The sequence below is a fragment of the Mauremys reevesii genome, linkage group 12 (assembly GCF_016161935.1).
Source record: "Mauremys reevesii isolate NIE-2019 linkage group 12, ASM1616193v1, whole genome shotgun sequence".
Lineage (NCBI taxonomy): Eukaryota > Metazoa > Chordata > Testudines > Geoemydidae > Mauremys > Mauremys reevesii.
Genome location: NC_052634.1, coordinates 29,021,445 through 29,043,109, shown reverse-complemented (window position 1 = coordinate 29,043,109; position 21,665 = coordinate 29,021,445). Strand labels below are relative to the sequence as shown.

The window sequence follows — 21,665 nt, the reverse complement described above, 5'->3', positions numbered from 1 at the left end:
ACAGAAGAAACTGAATTATTTGAGCTACTAAAATTTCCATTTTCTCACAGCATTTTAGGTCTCAAGGTTGTTTTAATTTGCTTATTTTTTTGGAACTAGAAATGGGGAAAAAGTACGCTGAAGTCAGTGGAATTACCGCAGTGAGGGATTAGTCTCATTATTTGCCACTAACAAAACCTTTGTTAACAGAGAGTTAACTTTGACTGTGACTATCTCTTACCTTCCAGAGCATGGAGTTCAGTAAAACTCAAACTCTGGAGAAACAGGGAATACAGAGTGAGGGTACATGCCCAGATAACCTTAACTCTGCCCTCTAGAAGAGAATCCCTGATAGCATATGAGAACAAGGAAAGGTTTGGGGACAAATTACAGCTACTTCCCAAGAGTTTGTTTCTTCTGTAATTAATTGAACCTGGCCCCATCCATTGATCCTGGCCTGGTGTCTGGCTGTGGAATTTACTGTTTACTATTTTTATCCTGCGTATTTAAAGATGAAACTGCTTTACAAAAGCTCCTTTATTCTAGGTGATACAAACAGGTCACTTCCCAGCTAGTTCAAGGAGATGGAATTTTCCTGACCCACAGGGAACTTAAACTAACATGCTCAAGATCACACATTCCTTAGGAGAAAAGGAAGGAGAAAATAAACAAACCCCACCAAACCGTTGCTGTTTCTACCCAAATGATCAATGAGACCAGAAAGTGAGACTGTGCAATTAACTGTCTGGGACTACACTGACTCTGCAGTTACTTGGATGCAGACACACCCAGCTCTACGGTTGGTAAACGTACAGAGACTCTGCTGCTGCTCTGAACTAGCAGCACATGACCTCTGAACAGCTGCCATTCGAATGCATCTGAAAGTCACAAGGAACAACGATCTGTGTTAAAGGAAGGCTGCCATTTATTAGAGCCCCAGTTGATGCCGTGTGCACAGAGGATTGAATGTGTAACAGGGAGTTTGTAAATCTCGGTCATTTTAGTTTTGTAACAGGCTCCTGTCCACCTCCAGTAGAGTTTTCAGTCCCAATGGCAACTTACTTACCAAATGTAATACAGACTAGTCCATGCCTCCCAAGTGGATGTGGTTCTTGTTCTTCTGCACATTGTAGCCCATGGAGCCCATGGACCTGCAAATGTGTCTTCATGGGCCTTTGTTTCATTGATGAAAACAAACCTAGACACTTAGCGGATTGGAACTGATTTCAGCTGGGGGACTTGTTTGCTAGGTTTTTATGCATTTGCACAGGAAAACATTGAGTGTGTCCATTCATTTCAGGGATCCCTATTTAGTGGAGCTCCTGAAAATAGAATTATTTTTACTGAAGTAACATGTTTGTAAGGGGGCACTTGGATTTGAACTAAGGACCACTTGAGCTGCAGTCAAACACTCTACCACTGAGCTATACCCGCATGACATTTGCAGAAGCAAGTCAATGATCTTAAGGATTTTGAAGGACAGGCTCTGCCTCAGAGAGCTCCTTTCCTATTCCCAGACCACAGGGGTTTTAAAAATGGGGTTTGATTAAACTTTATATACACATGGAGACACCACAGCTTGCACACCCACCAACATAGCTTCCCCCGGTGACATAGCTACCACCTCTCCGGGAGATGAGTTAACTGCACGGACGGGACAGTTCTCTCCCCTCCGCTTAGAGCAGCTTCATTATTTATGAATAGGTGGGAAATAACCTCCTGAATGGACAGGAACCAATGTATCAGATATTGCTGTGTCTGCATTCAATATGGGTAACTGGTCATATTGGGCTGGATTAGTAGGAGCGTTGCCAGCAGATGGAGGGAAGTGATTATTCCCCTCTATTCAGCACTGGTGAGGCCACATCTGGAGCATTGCGTTCAGTTCCCACCCACCCTCTCTGCCCCTCCCCTGAGACCCACCCTGTCCATCCAAACAGCGTCTGATGTTTTCCTGTCTAGCCAGCTTGCTTCCTAGAACGAACGCTCCTTGTGTGGGGTGATCCACAGGGAGTAGCTCAAACCTCCAAAGTGCCTGGCCAGGGGCAGGACATTAGCCCAGCAAGGGAGGGGTGTTTGCAGTGACATCACAAAGGCCTTTTACAGGACCTCAGACAATTGGTCAAAGGTGGTGTGGAGGTGGTGACCTCACAGAGAGATGCTGACATCAGCCAGGCAGGCGAGGGGCGAGGGGCGAGGGGAACCTCACAGACCCCTGTGGCTTTGCTTCAGCAAGTCTCCTTCTCTAGGTCTCTCTTTGAGGACTGAGAGAGTATTCGGGTTCACGTACGTGAGCGCCAGGAGGAACTTCTTCCGAGTTTTCTCCTTCCATTTTCCTGATTTTACTAGAAAACAGATGTCCCTGTTTAGAAGGTAAGAGCCTCCTCAAGGGAAGGGATGTCCTGGGCATGTCACAGTTCGGATTCCAGTGGCCCCCCTACACTGTAAGGAAACTCCCACAACCTGCTCTGTGTTCGCAGGGTGGGAGAGAGCAGCATCCACGGCAGTGATTTGCTCCTGGCTGCCGGAGCAGAGCAGCAGGCTCAGCTGTCAGAACTTCCCAGAGCGATGAAAGGGGAGGGGCCCAGCCTCTGTAGCAGGAATGCAGGGCAGGTGAGTTCACAGAGGGCATTGTGGGATACTGGAGGAGGCCAGTTATGGTGATATAATGAACAGCAGCATCTACACTGACACTCTGTCACTTTAAGTTTGCTGCAAAAAGCTCTAGACCTCTCATCGAAGTCGTTTTATTTTGTCATCAAAACAGGGCAGTTTTGTAGCCAGACATGGCATTGCCGTGTGTGCACCAGCCACAAGCTACCGACCGAGGTAGCATTGTGTGTTTTTCACACACCAGAGCAATATCATTCTGCTGAAACAACTTTGTAGTGCAGACCTGGCCAAAGATTCACACACACACAGCTTGCAAGGAAAACATCACCTGCTCCTCTGCTTTGCAGAATCCAGACACAAGCAAAGCTTGTCAGGCCCTGGTGGCGATGGCAGGGAGTCAGGTGTGGGCACACAGAGTGCTTTAGTCACCCACAGGTGCCATGGCTTAGCTGGTTAAAGCGTCTTTTTTGTAAACAGGAGATTCTGGGTTCAACTCCCAGTGGTGCCTTGTTAGCTGGATGTTGGGGTACCTGTTATTGGCTACTGTCAGAAGAGAAGTTTCAGAGCTAGGTGGGCCTTTGGTCTAGCCCAGTGTGGTTTTTCTCAAGGTTTAAATTACACTCACAGACACTGATAATAGAGTTACTGAAAGTTTGGGAATTAGGAGCAGGTAGGTCAGTGGTCCAGTCCCCTCACAGATGACCCCCTCCCTCTGGGACAGGGGCAGGTCTGAGCTCTCACCCAAATGCTCATTGTGGCTGCCAGAATCTGTGGGCAGCTTGTTTAGTTTACAGCAAAGGTTGAGTCCTGCTTTGTGCACCGTGTGTGAGAATGAAAATCCTAAACTGCCCTTTGAAATAATGAATGCAGCAGGACGTGTTATTGTCCCTGCCCCAAAGCAGACAGACCAATGGAGAAATGCCGTCGAGTCTAAGGTAACACTCCCCTGCCCTTTTACTTTTTTGCTTGCTAAACTCCTTCTTATCTGCCCGGCCCAGGCTGTCCTCTGCCTCAGCTGCTGCTCCCGGCCTGCTCTAGAGTCAAACACGCAGGGCCCCCAGGGGAACAGAGGCTGGGACAGGGCAGCAGCCTGGGCTGGGCTGGGAAGATGCTGGGAGTTCTGCCCTGAGAACTGGCCTGGCTCCTTCTCAACAGCAAACAAATCAATTCCACGTCCCCTCCCCAGAAAAACCAGCCTGGAGCCAAGGGCAGCAGGGGACGATTCCCTGCAGTTCCCACCAAGGCAGGAGGGAACCCAGGGTGTTTCTAGCAGAGTTTATGGAACTGACATGGGGAAACCAGCCTTTAATAACAGGCAGTTCCAGTTGAAGCTAAGTGTTTTTAACAATTTCTACAACATTAAATAACCCTTCAATCGTAGTGTCACCATCCATAACATTGCTTCAGCCTTACAGGTTCCCAAGTGCAAAACTAAACATCTCTTCAAATCCAAGGGAGTGGAGATCAGTCAGTGTTCAGAGTCATCCCACATAGAAGAACCATGTTGTGGTACATACTGGCTCCATCATGTGGCCATCGCCTTTCCCTCCTCTTCCAGAGTCAGAATGTGATCAGCTCCCACTGAGGGGGTGCAACACCCCTTCCTTGGTCTCTATGCCAGAGCTCCTATCAGCTCAGTGTCCTTCCCACAAGAGTTGGCTGCTGAGAGGGTTGCAATGGGGTAAATAAAGGCAGAGGAGGATTGTTCCTCATGGGTTTTCTTTGTGTGTCTCTGTGATCCTGCTGGAGGAAGCATGATTTGAGTTTGTTTCAGTGGCTTGGGTTGGTCTCAGGTTGTGACCCTGAGTACAGGGGGTTCCTGCACTTTCTGCTCTTAGCCCCTCAGGGAATGGACAATGGAGCAGCTTCAGAAATTGGATAGAAAGTAGCCTAAGAAAGTGTAACATAAGTGAGAAGAAAAACAACATCATCACCTCCCTGGTGGTCTAGTGGTTAGGATTTGGCACTTTCACTGCCAAGGCCTGGGTTTGATTCCCAGTCAGGGAAAAATGACTTTAAGCCAAAACTGCTTTAGGGCTTGTCTACACTACAGGACTATTTCGAATCTACTTAAGTCGAATTTGTGGATTCGACCTTAATAAGTCGAATTTGTGTATCCATACTAAATCCACAAATTCGAACTTCTTAGTCCACATTCACAGGGCCAGCTTCGACTTTGGAAGCGGTGCACTGTGGGAACCTATCCCACAGTTCCCGCACTCCCCGCTGCCCATTTGAATTGTGGGATTTCCCCCCAATGCATGCTGGGGGGAAAAATGTGTTGTCATTGAACCGTCAATCCCGCCCTCCCTGTCTTCCTTGAAAGCGCCGGCGGGAAATCTGTTCGCGCCCTTCTCTGGTCGGTTACAGCGTGGACGCCACAGCACTGCGAGCATGGAGCCCGCTGCGATCATCGCTGCACTTATGGCCATTGTCAACTCCTCGCACATTATCGTCCACCTCTTCCACAGTCAGATGCTGAGAAACCGGGCGAGGAGGCTCCGGCAGCACGGTGAGGAGAGTGGTGCAGACCTCTCACAAAGCAGGGTACGCCGGGCAGTGGAGATCATGGTGGCAATGGGTCAAGTTCATGGTGTGGAACGGCGATTCTGGGCCCGGGAAACAAGCACAGACTGGTGGGACCGCATAGTGCTGCAGGTCTGGGATGACACAGAGTGGCTGCGAAACTTCAGGATGCGTAAGGGCACTTTCCTTGAACTGTGTGACTTGCTGTCCCCTGCCCTGAAGCGCCAGGACACAAGGATGCGAGCAGCCCTGACTGTGCAGAAGCGAGTGGCCATAGCCCTCTGGAAACTTGCCACGCCAGACAGCTACCGGTCAGTAGCGAACCACTTTGGCGTGGGCAAATCTACCGTGGGGATTGCTGTCATTCAAGTAGCCCACGCAATCGTTGAGCAACTGCTCTCAAAGGTAGTGACTGTCGGAAATGTCCAGGCCATCATAGATGGCTTCGCCGCGATGGGATTCCCAAACTGCGGTGGGGCTATAGATGGGACTCACATCCCTATCCTGGCACCAGCCCACCAGGCCAGCGAGTACATTAACCGAAAGGGCTACTTTTCAATGGTGCTGCAAGCTGTGGTGGACCATAGGGGACGTTTTACCAACATCAACGTCGGGTGGGCGGGCAAGGTTCATGACGCGTGTGTTCAGGAACTCTGGTCTGTTTAGACGCCTCCAGGCAGGCACTTTCTTCCCGGACCACAAAATAACGGTTGGGGATGTGCAGATGCCTACAGTGATCCTCGGGGACCCGGCCTACCCGCTAATGCCCTGGCTCATGAAGCCCTATACAGGCGCCTTGGACACTGACAAGGAACTCTTCAACTACCGGCTGAGCAAGTGCAGAATGGTGGTGGAGTGTGCTTTCGGACGTCTCAAGGGGAGATGGCGGACCTTACTGACTCGCTCGGACATCAGCGAAAAGAATATCCCCGTAGTTATTGCTGCTTGCTGTGTGCTCCACAATCTCTGTGAGAGCAAGGGCGAGACCTTTTTGGCCGCTTGGGAGGTTGAGGCAAATCGCCTGGCTGCTGTTTACGATCAGCCAGACACCCGTGCTGAGAGAATATCCCAGCGGGAAGCGATATGCATCAGGGAGGCTTTGAAAGCGAGTTTCCTCGCAGAGCAGGGTAACCTGTGACTGTCCACTTGATTTTAAGAGAGCCTGATCATAAACCAAGTTTTCCCCACTTCCCAAGGACGTTTTAAAACTAAGGACATGTTTTAGTAATTAATAATAAATCTTTCGTTGACTTTGCATTTCTGTTTATTCGTTGAAACATGGAAGCATTCTGTGCTGGTTAAGGTGTGCACTGATGGGTGGGTTTGCAGGAAGGGCGAGGGTGCCGTCCTTGGATGGGGTTACCATGACGGCTGTGGGTTTGGGCGTTGGAAGGGGTGAGGGGTGTGGGAAGGGTGAGTATCTGTCCCTGGATGAGGTCTATTTTTGGGGCTCGGGGCACCGGGAGGATCGTGACTACGGTCCAAATGCATGTGAAGGAAGCCTGCCTTTACATTCGGGGATGTCAGGCACCAGGACCCTGCACAAGCATACACATCAAGGAAAGACCGGGGCAGCATACACCACACAGACTGTCCCTGGTGCCTAGTGTGTGCAGTCTGTGTGTGCCCTGCAGTTGACCCTGCAGCCAAGTCTGTAGCATGGCACTGTGGGCTATGCAGTGACATTACAATTCCCCACAGAACAACAGAAAGTCTTCTGACACCAGAAACGTGACGGAAACAGTCAGTAACACCAAACTGCTTTTAATAATGTAATACACAGTGGGGGTTTGAACTTGGAGTTGGGACTGGTTGATGCTGTAAAGAAAGAGCTTGTACAAATTTACAGCGACAGTTGTCTCTAACATTATCGGTGTGCTGCGGTGCAGGGACAGTTCTCACGGCCCCTACCGCCTCCGTCTTGTCACTTTGGGTGAGGGGACAGGACTTCTTGGCGTTGGAGGCGGTTGCAGATGCACTGCAGGGGGCTCTCTCCTCCTGACTGCGGTCTTGAAGAACATCTACAAGGCGCCGGAGCGTCTCCGTTTGCTCCTCATTAGACCAAGCAGCGTTTGAGTCGCCTGCTGGTCTTCCTGCCGCCACCTATCCTCCCGTTCCAGGTGTGTGCGATGCTGCTGACACAGGCTCTCCTCGACTGTCTCTGCTCTGCCGCCTCCGCTCTGGAGCTGGCCATCAGTTCCTGGAACATGTCGTCCCTTGTCTTTTTCTTTGGCGTCTAATCCGAGCCAGCCTCTGCGAGGGGGATGGCGGGGCAGTCCGGGAAGGAGCCGAAGCTGTGTGATGTGAAAAAGTAGGTGATTTCCTTGAACACATACATGTTTGCCAACAGTAAACACAGTCTAGTCAGTTTCAGTGAACAAGACCAAAGAGGGAACCAAGTCTCAGGAGATCTCAGAACTAGTCCGAGATTTCGGAATACGCTCTCATTGGCGGCGCCATTGCACTGGAGAGCGCACAAGCGAGGAAAGATAGCTGCATCCCTCTTGCACAAAGTCCTGGTAAGCCTTACAGTACATACTGCTTATCAGTTACTGGTTAGCTGTGATCTCCTGCTAAAGGCAATGTGCAAAGCAGAAAGGATAATCCTTTTGCAGCCCCTCCCGCCAGCGCACGGGAACGATCAATGCATGCTTGTTCTCTGTGGCCTCTCGCACGTGGCTGTTAGGCGAGGGTCATTGTTATGCAACCTAATTGTAAACCATTAACAATAGTAACACTACACTAATTGCCCTACTTAGATGCAGTATTTGCAGACCGAGATCACCCTGAGGCGGGTCACTCGTGCCCAGAAAGACCGCATGTTACGGGACGCACTGCACAGACCAGGACCATATGCAGCAATGCTAGTAGAGGCGATGGTTCCACTCTATATTCGGATGTCCTGGCGTGGAAGAGTCTGCTTCCACGGAGCGCCCAACAAGCGACCTCTTCCGACGAACCTCATGCGGAGGCTTTGCGAGGAACTGAATGACACCTTCGTAGAAATGTCGCTAGAGGACTATTTTTCTATCCCCATTTGTGTGGACCTTCTCTTTATATAGTTTAATATATATTATAGTTTAATATTTAGAATGTTTTAAATTGTAAATATTTAGAATTTTTTAAAGTCCATTTGTGTGGACCTTCTCTTCATATAATTTAATATATATTATAGTTTAATATTTAGAATTTTGTAAATACTGTTTCTATTTTTTCTATAACAATGTTATAAAAAATAAATGTTTATACGTGTGTTGCACTTACCGCCTGATCCTTCCCCTGATTCCGAGTCCTGGTTAACGGGTGGGGACGGTTGGTAGGGGATCTCTGTGAGGGTGATGAAGAGATCCTGGCTGTCAGGGAAAGCGGGAGTGGGTTCGATGTCGCCTGCGCCGTCCTCTAAAGACCCTTCCTCATCTTCCCCATCGGCGAACAGGGAGGGGGAACTGTCCCGGTACACTATTCCGTCCTCGGAGTCCACCGTCACTGGTGGGGCACTGGTGGCAGAGCCACCTAGAATGGCATGCAGTGCCTCGTAGAAGCGGCATGTCTGGGGCTGGGCTCCGGAGCGTCCGTTTGCCGCTCTGACTTTTTGATACCCTTGTCTTAGGTCCTTCACTTTCACGCGGCACTGTATCGCATCCCGGCTGTATCCTTTGTCTTTCATGGCTTTAGAAACCTTCTCGAACGTCTTCGCGTTCCGCTTGTTGGAGCGCAGCTCCGAGAGCACAGACTCCTCGCCCCACACAGCGATCAGATCCTGGACTTCCCGGTCACTCCATGCTGGGGACCTCTTTCTATTCTGGGATTGCCCGGACTCCTCTGCTGGAGAGCTCTGCATCGTTGCAGGTGCTGCGGAGCTCGCCCCGATGTGCAACCAGAACGTCAGATTCAAACCGCCCAGACAGGAAAATGAATTCAAATTTTCGCGGGTCATTTCCTGTGTGGCTGGCCAGAGAATCCAAGCTCGGACTGCTGTCCAGAGCGTCAACAGAGTGGTGCACTGTGGGATAGCTCCCGGAGCTGCTAAGTTCGATTAGCATCCACACCAAGCCTAATTCGAGCTAGCAAGTGCGAATTTAGCGTTACTCCACCTGCCGGGGTGGAGTACCAAATTCGAACTAAAGAGCCCTCTAGTTCGAATTAAATGGCTTCCTGGTGTGGACGGTTGAGCGTTAGTTCGAATTAACGCTGATAAATTCGAATTAAAGTCCTAGTGTAGACCAGGCCTTAGTTATTCTTCAGTTACACCTAACAAATTCATGGTATTTCCTGATTTCCTCAGGGGCAGCAAGCAGATGCCTGGGGTGGTCAATGGAAAGGGGAGGCTTCCTTCCTCTCAAAGGGAAGGACTTGAGGCCAAAAGCAGCAGAGGTAGAGCTGCAGTTGATTGCAGCTTTTTTTTTTCCCGCTTAGGGTGGCAAAAACACTGGATCTGGCCCTGCTCCATGGAAGACAATTTGTTAAATCCCAGATGAGTGCAGTTCTATCAGTTCTCAGCCTGAGTCCTTAGGTCTTAATCCTGAGGATATTGTCCCACCATGGGGCCATTTCCCTCCTCTCTTTCATACAGAAGCACAATTTTCTTTGCACAGACACAGGAACAGCAAGATCTTTCTCTGTCCCTTGTGCAAAGCAGGGGGGCAAATTCCATGGAAACAATGGACAAGCAGGGGGCCCTGGGCACATCCAGCCCTGGCCGTGAGATGTTCCCTTCCATCTTTCTTTATGCTCCTGTTGTTATTTCATGGATTGTCTGGGATGGGGGAAAAGCTGAGTTCACTCCAGGTGGAGGGTAAAAAGGACCCTGAAAATCTCAGGCCCCAACCCCTGCTACCAGGATCACTGAGGTGCTGGGGATTTGAGTAGGAAAGGGACTGTGTGAATTGTCAAGGTGCGGAATGAATAACAATCTACAACTAGATCCACCTCATTAATCACTGACACAGGCTAATCCTGCTGCAGATAGAAGGGCTCTTCCAAGGCTCTATCTTGCTTTCTCCAATGCCATGAAAGCCTGTCTTTTGCCCGCTAGCTGTTGTGACTTGAGCACAAGAGGGGACGTTTGATCCAGAAGCCTGGCCATGCCTGGAGTCCTGTAGGTAGGGATGCGAGCTCCATATCCTCTCAGTCCTGAAGCTGGGCTGCAGCCTGGCCTGGGAGGCAGCCCTATTGGTTGACCTACTGGCCCAAAGTCACTTGGGCAGTGTTGGTCTTCCCCAGGGATGCTGAAGGGCCTAAGGGAGGGAGGCTTAATAATCCTCCCTATCAGTCAGGGCGGAAGAGGAGGGCTGCAAGAGTGGGCAGGTTGATGGCTGGGCCTTTTAGCATTCAGTTGCGGTTGAGGTGGGGAACGCGAACTGGGAGAAATGGTTGCTGGCCTGTGAGGAGTGGCTCAGCCGGTGGCGTAAGTGGACCTTGTCATTACCTACAAGGTTGTGATGCTCAAGATCCATCTGTGGGGAATTTCCTCAGCCAGGTATTTCCTCTGCTCCACGAGTGCTGCTGAGACCGAACACGGTGGCCTTCCACTTCTTGTGGGGCCATAGGACGTCCCTACCTAGTCAGGAGAAGTGCGGCTTTTCTGCCGTATTAGAAGAGGGGTTGGGCCTGGTGGGCTTTGAAGGCTTGTACGGCTCTACTGTTTTGTGTTTCAATTTTCAGTGGTGGCTGAGCTGGAGGGCAGGTCAGGCCCGAGGGGAATGGCAGGGTAACCATAAAGAACGCAACTGACTCTTCCGATATGGCCGTATTTTCTTTTACCCCACTGGGTGCAGCACCGGGTATGGGATGGCGAATGGTGGGGAAGGGGAGGCCCCCTCTAGTTTTCTTCTACTCCCACCTTACACCCTACACGATTTTCAGTGGGTGGCTAGGCGGAAGGTGCTTGCAGGATGGCTTCATCCGCAACAGCGGCCGCCCTCACAGCAGCGGCGGCCACAGCGGCGAGCCCCACCCCCCTTTGACTCAGTCTGAACAGAGGTCAATGTACCACTGGGTGAGCCAGGCCAATTTTAAGGAGCTTCCTCTGAAGGTGAGCAACTGTCCCCAGAACTTACTGACAGGAGCTTTAAAGTATTTGCAAATGTGCACGGCCGGCATATGCAGAGCAAAGGCTGCCCGGGGCACTGTGTCAGGCTCTGGCACCGCTTGAGACAATGGACCATCTTCAGCCACCAGGCGACCCAGGATCTAAGGCAGGAATGGGGTGAGGAAGCAAGTCAAGCTGAGCATGGCAGGCAAAAATTCATCTCGCCTTCGTGGGCGCTCGCAATGATGCCCTTTTTGTGTGCCAGGGCTGACAAAAACCTCCCAGACAGAGAAGCAGCAGGCCAAAAAAGCCCTCTACACCAACGTTCCACACAAAGATGAACTACAAGCCACCAGGAACAGTATCCCCGATAATGTCACGGCAAACCTGGTGGCTGAACTTTGTGACTTTGTCCTCACTCATAACAGATTTGGGGACAATGTATACCTTCAAGTCAGCAGCACTGCTATGGGTACCCGCATGGCCCCACAGTATGCCAACATTTTTATGGCTGACTTAGAACAACGCTTCCTCAGCTCTCATCCCCTAATGCCCCTACTCTACTTGCGCTACACTGATGACATCTTCATCATCTGGACCCATAGAAAAGAAAACCCTTGAGGAATTCCACCATGATTTCAACAATTTCCATCCCACCATCAACCTCAGCCTGGACCAGTCCACACAAGAAATCCACTTCCTGGACACTACAGTGCTAATAAGCGATGGTCACATAAACACCACCCTATACCGTAAACCTACTGACCATTATACTTACCTACATGCCTTTAGCTTTCACCAGAGCACACCACACAATCCATTGTCTATAGCCAAGCTCTAAGATACAACTGCATTTGCTCCAACCCCTCAGACAGAGACAACACCTACAAGATCTCTATCAGCTGTTCTTACAACTACAATACCCACCTGCTGAAGTGAAAAAACAGATTGTCAGAGCCAGAAGAGTACCCAGAAATCACCTACTACAGGACAGGCCCAACAAAGAAAGTAACAGAACCCCACTAGCCGTCACCTTCAGCCCCCAACTGAAACCTCTCCAGTGCATCATCAGGGATCTACAACCTATCCCTCACTCTCACAGATCTTGGGAGACAGGCCAGTCCTTGCTTACAGACAGCCCCCCAACCTGAAGCAAATACTTACCAGCAACCACACAACAAAAAACACTAACCCAGGAACCTATCCTTGCAACAAAGCCCATTGCCAACTCTGTCCACATATCTATTCAGGGGACACCATCATAGGACCTAATCACATCAGCCACACTATCAGAGGCTCATTCACCTGCACATCAACCAATGTGAGATATGCTATTATGTGCCAGTAATGCCCCTCTGCCATGTACATTGGCCAAACCAGACAGTCTCTACGTAAAAGAATAAATGGACATAAATCACATGTCAAGAATTATAACATTCAAAAACCAGTTGGAGAACACTTCAGTTTCTCTTGTCACTCATTTACAGACCTAAAAGTCGCAATATTACAACAAATAATCTTCAAACCCGACTCCCACGAGAGACTGCTGAAGTGGAATTAATTTGCAAAGTGGACACCATTAAATTAGGCTTGAATAAAGACTGGGAGTGGATGGGTCATTACACAAAGTCAAACTATTTCCCCATGTTTATTTGTCCCCCTACTGTTACTCACACCTTCCTGTCAACTGTTGCAAATGGGCCATCCCAATAATCACTACAAAAGGTTATTTTCTCCTGCTGATAATAGCTCACCTTAACTGCTCACTCTTGTTATAGTGTGTATAGCAACACCCATTTTTTCATGTTCTCTGTGTATATATCTTCCTGCTGCATTTTCCACTGCATGCATTTGATGAAGTGGGTTTTAGCCCACAAAAGCTTATGCTCAAATAAATTTGTAAGTCTCTAAGATGCCACAAGTACTCCTCTTTCTTTTTGCAGATAAATGAATGGAGGTTAAGTCCATGAATGGCTATTAGCCAGAATGGGTAGGGAATGGTGTCCCTAGTCTCTGTTTGTCAGAGGGTGGAGATGGATGGCAGGAGAGAGATCATTTGGTCATTACCTGTTAGGTTCAGTCCCTCTGGGGCACCTGGCATTGGCCACTGTTGGCAGATAGGATGCGGGGTTGGATGGCCGTTTGGTCTGACCCAGTATGGCCATTCTTATGTTCTTATGAAGGGAGGGGGAGATACCTATGACAGAGTTTCTGTAGTGTAGTGGTTATCACGTTTGCCTAACACGCAAAAGGTCCCTGGTTCAAAACCAGGCAGAAACATGCTGGCTTGTTTTTCCCAGCTCCTACTGGCCTGTCCCTGCTGTTGTAGGAGCAGCAGTGATTTCTATGCTCAAAAGGTCTGTTATACTTCCTCTGCTCCCACTTTTGTCTCCTGTCCCTCTCTGAATGCCTTTGAAGTGGCTTTCCCCCTCCTGCTCCCTCCTGGAATGCTGGTGGGATGAATGGGCTGGTTGAAGAGCAGAAGAGCTCCCAGGTAGACAAGGTGTCTGGGACGCTAATTAGGCAGCACTCACACACCCAGAGCATGGACACTGCCCAAGGTGGAGTGTGACCAACCAGATGCAGCCAAGTCATCTCTAGTCGCAGGCCATGAGGTGCAGGCCCTTAAAAGGGGAAGGGGCCATGTGCTCAGGAGAGCACTCACAAGCTTGTACCTCCAGTGAATGCCCTTTGCCCCGACCGCCTGGCCAGTGGTTCTCTGCGTTGTATTTCATTGTGCGTCAGGAAGATTTACCTTCATCACACCATCCATAGCTGCGCTGTGGGACACTTACCTTGCTGAATCCTGACATCCCCAGTGCTGTGCCTGTCCAGGGAGCGTGAGTATGCAAGTGTGAGTGTGACACCCCCCACTTCTTCTTTTGAGCTTAGCTGTCAGTATAATAAATGTGCTGCTTTCTGCCAAACTCTGGTGGGTCATTAGTCCTCCCTTCGCTGACTAGCTGGCCCAATTTTGGGTAACCCCTGCGATAAACTCAACCCCTGCAGGGCAGAGGGTGGTGAAATGAGCTGAGAAAAAGCCTTGGCATCAGCAGGGGAAAGCTAGTGGATCTGGGCTGGTCACCTTTTGAAGCCTTGTGGCTTGGTCTCCTCTGCCCTTGGAGGTTGGCCTATGGTGGCCGGCTCTTCTGCGTGACTTGCCAAAGGAGGGAGTGAGGCAGGAATGGGGCAAAAGAGGAAAGTCGAGCTGAGGAAGGCAGGGCAGAAGCTCAGCGCCTCAGTGCGGCTAAGTGGGGTTAGTAGAGCACCACCAGTTGTTCTGCAAAGCCTGGGGAGGTGCGGTTGGCTACTGGGAGGTAGAATCCTGTGCCTGCCTCTTGGCTTCCCAGGGATGGCTACTTGCAGCCCAGGAGAAGAAAGACGGTTCTGGGTGAAAGGAAGACAAACAAAGCTCTGTGAGGAAATTTGGGTGTGGGGTGCTGGCTCTGCGCTGGGGGAGGGGGTTGGGGTGCAGGAGGGGTGGTGCTTACCCCGGGCAGTGCAGCTCTCAAAGTGCCTGGTACACACAACCCTCTGGCAGCAGCTCCTAGGTGGGCCGTGCCAGGGGGTCTCAGTGTGCCGCTGCCTGCAGGCACTGCCCACAGAGCTCCCATTGGCTGTAGTACCTGACCAATGGGTGCTGCGGAGTTCGTACTTGGGTCAGAGGCAGTGAATGGAGACACTCGCCCCACCCCAGGGGATGCTGGGATGTGCCAACCACTTCTGGGAGCGGCACGGAGGGACGGAGGCAGAGTGAGCACGGAGCCACCTCAGTGCTGCTGGCACATCTCTGCACACCCATGGGGGAGGGGAGCAGAGGGCCCCCATGTGCTGCCTGGGGTAGGGGCAGTGCACAGAGCTGCCTCCCCTCCCGGGTCTATTACAGGAGTGGGTGGGTGGGGTCTTTTGGCCTGCAAGGTGCAGCAGGTCAGACTAGATGATCACACTGGTCCCTTCTGACCTTAAAGGCTCTGAGTCTAAAAGGGAGAGGGAAGTAAAGAATTTTTTAAAAATAAATAAAACAAACATTGTAATACCAGGATGACTCCAACAGCTCATTGTATAGTCCCGCCCCTTTCTTCCTCCACTGGGTGTTTAATGACCTGCAGCACATTGATTCTCTCATTCCCTTGGTAAACTGATACAATGTGACTGAAATTAAACCAATTCCCAGCAGAGAAAACATCACATCCTTGCATTGGCTGGGAATCAAACCCAGATTAACTGTTTGAAAGGCAGCTATGCACACCACTATACCACCAATGCATTTAGCAAAAGTATTGCTTATGCTTGCCCAATGAGGCTAGACCCGCATTGAGGCGCTTTTCTGCCTGTTAAAATGTACTGGATTCTCATCACTAAAAAAAACCAACCTCCATCTTCACCTGCGTTTGAACCATCAGCCTTTCAATTAGCCACCAAAGTTGTTAATCACAGGGTATGTCTACACTATGGGATTATTCCAATTTTACATAAACTGTTTTTTGGAAAGATTGTATAAAGTCGAGTGCACACGGCCACACTAAGCACATTAATTCGGAGGTGTGCATCCATGTACTGAGGCTAGTGTCGATTTCCAGAGCGTTGCACTGTGGGTAGCTATCCCATAGCTATCCCATAGTTCCCACAGCCTCCCCCGCCCATTGGAATTCTGGGTTGAGATCCCAGTGCCTGATGGGGCAAAAACAGTGTCGTGGGTGATTCTGGGTAAATGTCGTCACTCAATCCTCCCTCCATGAAAGAAACGGCAGACAATCATTTCGTGCCATTTTCCCTGGATTGCCCGGGCAGACGCCAAAGCACGGCAACCATGGAGCTTGTTCAGCCTTTTTTCACTGTCACCGTATGTCTACTGGATGGTGCTGACAGACGCAGTACTGCAGCGCTACACAGCAGCATCCCCTTGCCTTTTGCAAGTTAGCAGAGATGGTTACCAGCCATACCGTCCCATCATCTGCTTTGCAAGTTGACGATGACAGTTGCCAGTTATACTGTACCATTTGCTGCTATCATGGGTTCTCCTGGCTTGCCTTGGTGAGGTTGGCTGGGGGCACATGGACAAAAATGGGCATGACTCCCCAGGTCATTTCCTTCTTTAAGTTTTGTCTATAGGGAGAGTCAGTCCTTTATAGATGATCAGGCAAGCCTACAAAAGAACCAGAGAAGCAAACGGCCGCTCCAGGTCAGAGCCCCCGACATCTGGCAGAAATGATGAGCTGCATGCCATTCTAGGGGGTGCCCCTGCAACAACCCCATCCATTGCTTCCCTCCTCCCCCACCCCTCCTGGGCTACCATGGTAGTTATCCCCCCATTTGTGTGATGAAGTAATAAAGAATGCAGGAATTTGAAACAACACTGACTTTATTGCCTCTGCAAGTAGAGCTCAAAGGGGGGAGGGGAGGGCAGCCTCCAGCTGCTATGATATTCCAGGCAGGACTGAATCTCCATTAGACAAAGCTTAAAGAAGAGAATGATCTGGGAGTCATTCCCATTTTTGCCCAGGCGCCCTCGGGTGACATCACCGAGGCCAGCCAGGAGCACTCACAGGACGGCGAGGACAGATACCAGTCCTACTGTACCGTCTGCCGTCCACAAGGGAAGAGAAGGGGATGCTGCTGTGTAGCGCTGCAGCACCGCGTCTGACAGCAGAATCCAGTAGACATACGGTGACATTGAAAAAAGGCGAGAAATGATTTTTTTCCCTTTGCTTTCACGGGGGGAGGAGGGGCGACATAAACCCTGAACCACCCGCAACAATGTTTTTGACCCTTCAGGCTTTGGGAACTCAGCCAAGAATTGAAATGGTTTTTGGAGAGTGCGGGAACTGTGGGATAGCTACAGACGTCAGTCGCCCCTCCCACCGTGAGCGTCCATTTCATTCTTTGGCTTTCTGGTACGCTTGTCTCAGCTCCTTAAGTTTCAGCACTGCATTGAGTCCCTGTTGTGGCCTCTGTCTATCATGGCCTTGGAGATTTTTTCAAATGCTTTGGCATTTTGTCTTTTGGAACCGATTTCTGATAGAACAGATTCAGCTCCCCATACAGAGATCAGTTTCAGTATCTCCCATATGGTCCATGCTGGAGCTCTTTTTTGATTCTGGGACTTCATGGTCACCCGTTCTGATCGGCACTCCACGCTGGGCAAACAGGAAATTAAATTCAAAAGTTCGCAGGGCTTTTCCTGTCAACCTGGCCAGTGCATCCGAGTTCAGATTGCTGTCCAGAGCGGTCACAATGGTGCACTGTGGGATAGCGCCCGGATGCCAATACCATCGAATTGCGGCCACACTAACCCTAATCCGGCATGGCAATACCGATTTCAGCGCTATTCCCTTCGTCGGGGAGGAGTACAGATACCGGTATTAAGAGCCCTTTATATCAATATAAAGGGCTTCGTTGTGTGGATGGGTGCAAGGTTAATGTGATTTAACACTGCTAAATTCGATATAAACTCATAGTGTTGACAATGAGGCTAATCATCTAGTGGAACAAGCTCCGCAAGGGACGTGGTTAATTCCCCATCACTGCCCTGTGTAAATCAAGACCACAGCTCTTGCTGCAAGACACCTGGTGTGTGGGTGTCCCTGTTCCCCCTTCAGAACCTCTGGTACATGGTGCTTCCCTCCTCCCAGTTCAAGATCCCCATCATGTGGGTGCTCCCATCCAGGATCTCTGGTGAGTGTCTCTGTCCCCCACCCCATGAACTAGCTCCAGTGTGTGGTTTCCCCTGCCTGCCCCCATCTGGGATCTGTGGGTGTCTCTGTTCCCCTTTTCAAGATCCGTGTTGCTTGGGTGCGTCCCTCCACCCAAGTCAGAATCCCTATCATGTGGGTGCTCCCATCCCCCCATCCAGGCTCTGCGGGGGGTGTCTGTATAAAAAGAGACCGTGTCTCACTGTCTTGCCCAGGCTAAGCTGCAGGGGCTACTCACAGGCGCGATCCCACTACTGATCGGCACGGGAGATTTGACCTGCTCCGTTTCCGACCTGGGCCGGTTCACCCCTCCTTAGGCAACCTGGGGACCCCAAGCTTCCCAGGGATCACCATATTGATGCCAAACTTAGTGTGGACACCCACTCGGCACAGCCCCCTGCAGCCCAGAACTCCTGAGCTCAAGCGATCCACCAGTCTTAGCCTCCCGAGGCACTGGGATCACAGGCACCAGCCACGGGGCCCAGCTGGTCACAGGGTCTCCCGCTTCCAGTTTCAGGCTCAGCCTGGGAGCTCTGTGCTCTGAGCGGGTGGAAGTGGAGCCTGGAACTGAGCGGATGCACTGAGGGTTATTTGCACTGTGCGCTTCACGCGGAGGTGAAAACACGGGGCACAGATCTTTGAGCACAACCCTCGTCCTGAGGAATGGGGTCGGGGGGGGGGCTGCATAAAGAGCTCTCCCTGGCGGGGCTACAGCGGCTCTTCACAGGGGCAGTCCCACTGCCAATTGGTACCAGAGTTTTGCCGGCCTCCTTTCCTGGGCTGGCTCCCCTCTCCCTAGGGGGAACTGGCGACGCCAAACTTCCCAGAAACCATCATAGCGAGGCCAACCTGAGCACAGACACCTGCTCAGCACCCCGGGGTGCAGCCCTGAACTCGGGCAATCAGCTACGCTCAGCTGCCCACCCAACAAGCGTTACAAGCAGGAGCCTTCGTGCCCCACGTGTTCAGGTCCCTCCCAGCGCCAGCTTTAAACTCCGCTGCTCAGTTCTAAGCGTTGGCCACACGGGGGCAGCCTGGAGCTCAGCCAGCGCCTCCCGGTGCTGGTTGCGTTTCCCGCTCCTCGTGGCAGGTTCACACCCCGCAGGCAGATCTCTGAATCGGAGCCGAACCGTTCCCCAAATCCAGCGCTTTAGCAGCAGCTTTGCTAGGAAAGCGCTGACGTCCCCAAGTAAAGTAAGAGCCAGAGCGCTGTGTCCAGGATCTTCTATTGGGCCCCTCACCGTGGTGTCTGTTGGGCGCAAGGAGAAACCAGGGAAATGTTTTCATGGTGTTTAAGGGCAGAAGGGGCCATTAGCTCAGCTAGTCTGACCCCCGAATAACACAGAATTACACCATGACACGTATTGATCCCACAGACCTTAGATAGATCAAAGCGTTTCAGCCCTCAGGAAGGAGGCTAAACTGGGTGCCAGAGGCAGTGAACAAGGGGCCCCCAAGGCAATGGCAGGGAACTGATGAGGGGAAATATGCCCAGATGATCCCAGCAGACGACCCACCCCCATGCTGCAGAGGTGGGAGTCCCTGTCCCTCCTGCCCTTAAGAATCTCTGGTGATAAGTGGGTCCCCCCAGTTCCCCAGATGAGAATCCTGCATGTGGTTTCCCTGGCTTCACCTCCAAATAAGAACATTGTGTGGAGGGAGTGGGAGGAAGGTTGTCTGGCAGATATGTGTAAGCGGGGGAATGGTCCCGCTATTGTGGGGAACTTTCCTGGCTTCTGTGCTACCCCGGCGAAGTGGGCTAGCGAAAGGATCTGAGTCCTCACTCCCACTTCCTTTACCCAGAGGCCTCCCTGCCCTTGAGGACTCTCCTGTCTGGCAGAGTTCTCGTAGCCCCAACAATACTGGACCCAGGATTCCTGGGGGGCTCAACCCCCAACCCTGCTGTGGCCACCTAGGACAGGGGCTAAGGTGTCCCCACTCCGGGGTACCCTCTCTGCACTGGGCACCTCCCTGACCCACTGATTATTCCAGACAATTTAAAGCAAATACAAGTTGTTTACTTAACAATCAATTTGAAGAAAAGAATAAGAATAAATGGGAACGGTTACAGGGAAACACATCACCCTGCTCTGTGGCAGGGAACATTACAAACAATGTCTCTGGACATCAAGGCACTTTGCAGTCTGTTCCTTGTAGGCCCCAGGCCTCCTTCTCAGGCCCTGGCTGTGCTGCAGGGATGCTGTGGGTGGGACACTTGAAATGGTGGTGACCACACACCTCCGGGCTTTGGGTGGTGGGATCCTTCTTCCCAGTGCCAGCCCCCCAGTCAGGTTAAGGTCCCCCTCCCAGCCTGGCCTGCATGGACCCTTGGCTGGGGGTGTCTTTTTGTGCTGGGCCCTTTGCCCAAGGTCCCCCCTTGGCTGGCCCCAGTTGCTCACCACACTCTGGCTCTCTGGCTGCAGCTCCGCTCCCAGCACAGGATCTGCTCTCTCTGCGCTGTGCCTCTGGCTCCAGCTCCGCTCCCAGCACGGGGTCTGCTCTCTCTGCACTGTGCCTGTGGCTCCAGCTCCACTCCCAGCACAGGGTCTGCTCTCTCTGCACTGTGCCTGTGGCTCTCTGGCTGCAGTTCCGCTCCCAGCACAGGGTCTGCTCTCTCTGCGCTGTGCCTCTGGCTCCAGCTCCGCTCCCAGCACAGGATCTGCTCTCTCTGCACTGTGCCTCTGGCTGGCCCAGCTCCGCTCCCAGCACAGGATCTGCTCTCTCTGCGCTGTGCCTCTGGCTCTGTGGCTCCAGCTCCGCTCCCAGCACAGGGTCTGCTCTCTCTGCACTGTGCTCTGGCTGCAGCTCCGCTCCCAGCACAGGATCTGCTCTCTCTGCGCTGTGCCTCTGGCTCCAGCTCCGCTCCCAGCACAGGGTCTGCTCTCTCTGCACTGTGCCTGTGGCTCTCTGGCTCCAGCTCCACTTCCAGCACAGGATCTGCTCTCTCTGGGCTGTGCCTCTGGCTCTCTGGCTGCAGCTCCACTCCCAGCACAGGATCTGCTCTCTCTGCGCTGTGCCTCTGGCTCTCTGGCTCCAGCTCCCCTCCCACCACAGTGACAGCTCTCTCTGCACTGTGCCTCTCGCGCACTCGCGGCAGCTCCGCTCCCAGCACAGCGTCTGCTCTCTGGGCTGTGCCTCTGGCTCTCTGGCTGCAGCTCCGCTCCCAGCACAGGATCTGCTCTCTCTGGGCTGTGCCTCTGGCTCTCTGGCTCCAGCTCCGCTCCCAGCACAGGATCTGCTCTCTCTGCGCTGTGCCTCTGGCTCTCTGGCTCCAGCTCCGCTCCCAGCACAGGGTCTGCTCTCTCTGGGCTGTGCCTCTGGCTCTCTGGCTCCAGCTCCGCTCCCAGCACAGGGTCTGCTCTCTCTGCGCTGTGCCTCTGGCCCCTCTGGATCTGGCCAGGCTCTGCTCTCCAGCTCAGCTTGGGCCCCTGCTTTCTCCTTTGCTCGGCCCCACTCCGTCTGACTCCGGCACATTCCTGCTCACACGGAGGACGGGACCCACCCTGGCCTTCTGTCTTCCTGATTAGCCGGCCTGCCCTGTCAATCAGGCTGACCTGGAGCATTGGCCTCTTGCCATTGTTCCTGGGGACTGTCAGTCTCAGGGTCCTGATTTGCCATCGATCCCTCCCCTTTTAGTGCTGGGAGCTAGCAGCCAAAACACCCCCACTGAATGTTAGTAAGGGGGCAACAGTCTCCTTACATATGTAAAGGGGGACTGTGTCTCCCTGTCTGGCCCAGGCTCCTGGGAGGAAGTGATCTCAGTGTGTCTGGCTGTCTCCATTCCTCCCACCCATAAGAATCCCTGGTGTGTGGGTGCACCCTAG

At 51.9% G+C, this 21,665-nt stretch overlaps 2 non-coding genes and 1 pseudogene across 2 annotated transcripts; 2 read left to right on the top strand and 1 right to left on the bottom strand.

The window, feature by feature from the left end:
- The window catches only part of LOC120375866, a 332,464-nt pseudogene that overhangs the window by 71,971 nt on the left and 238,828 nt on the right, over positions 1 to 21,665 (bottom strand).
- TRNAE-UUC lies at positions 4,528 to 4,599 on the top strand. The gene has a single exon. It is a non-coding gene; the product is annotated as a tRNA-Glu (tRNA).
- Positions 13,357 to 13,429, top strand: TRNAV-AAC. Its single transcript has one exon. It is a non-coding gene; the product is annotated as a tRNA-Val (tRNA).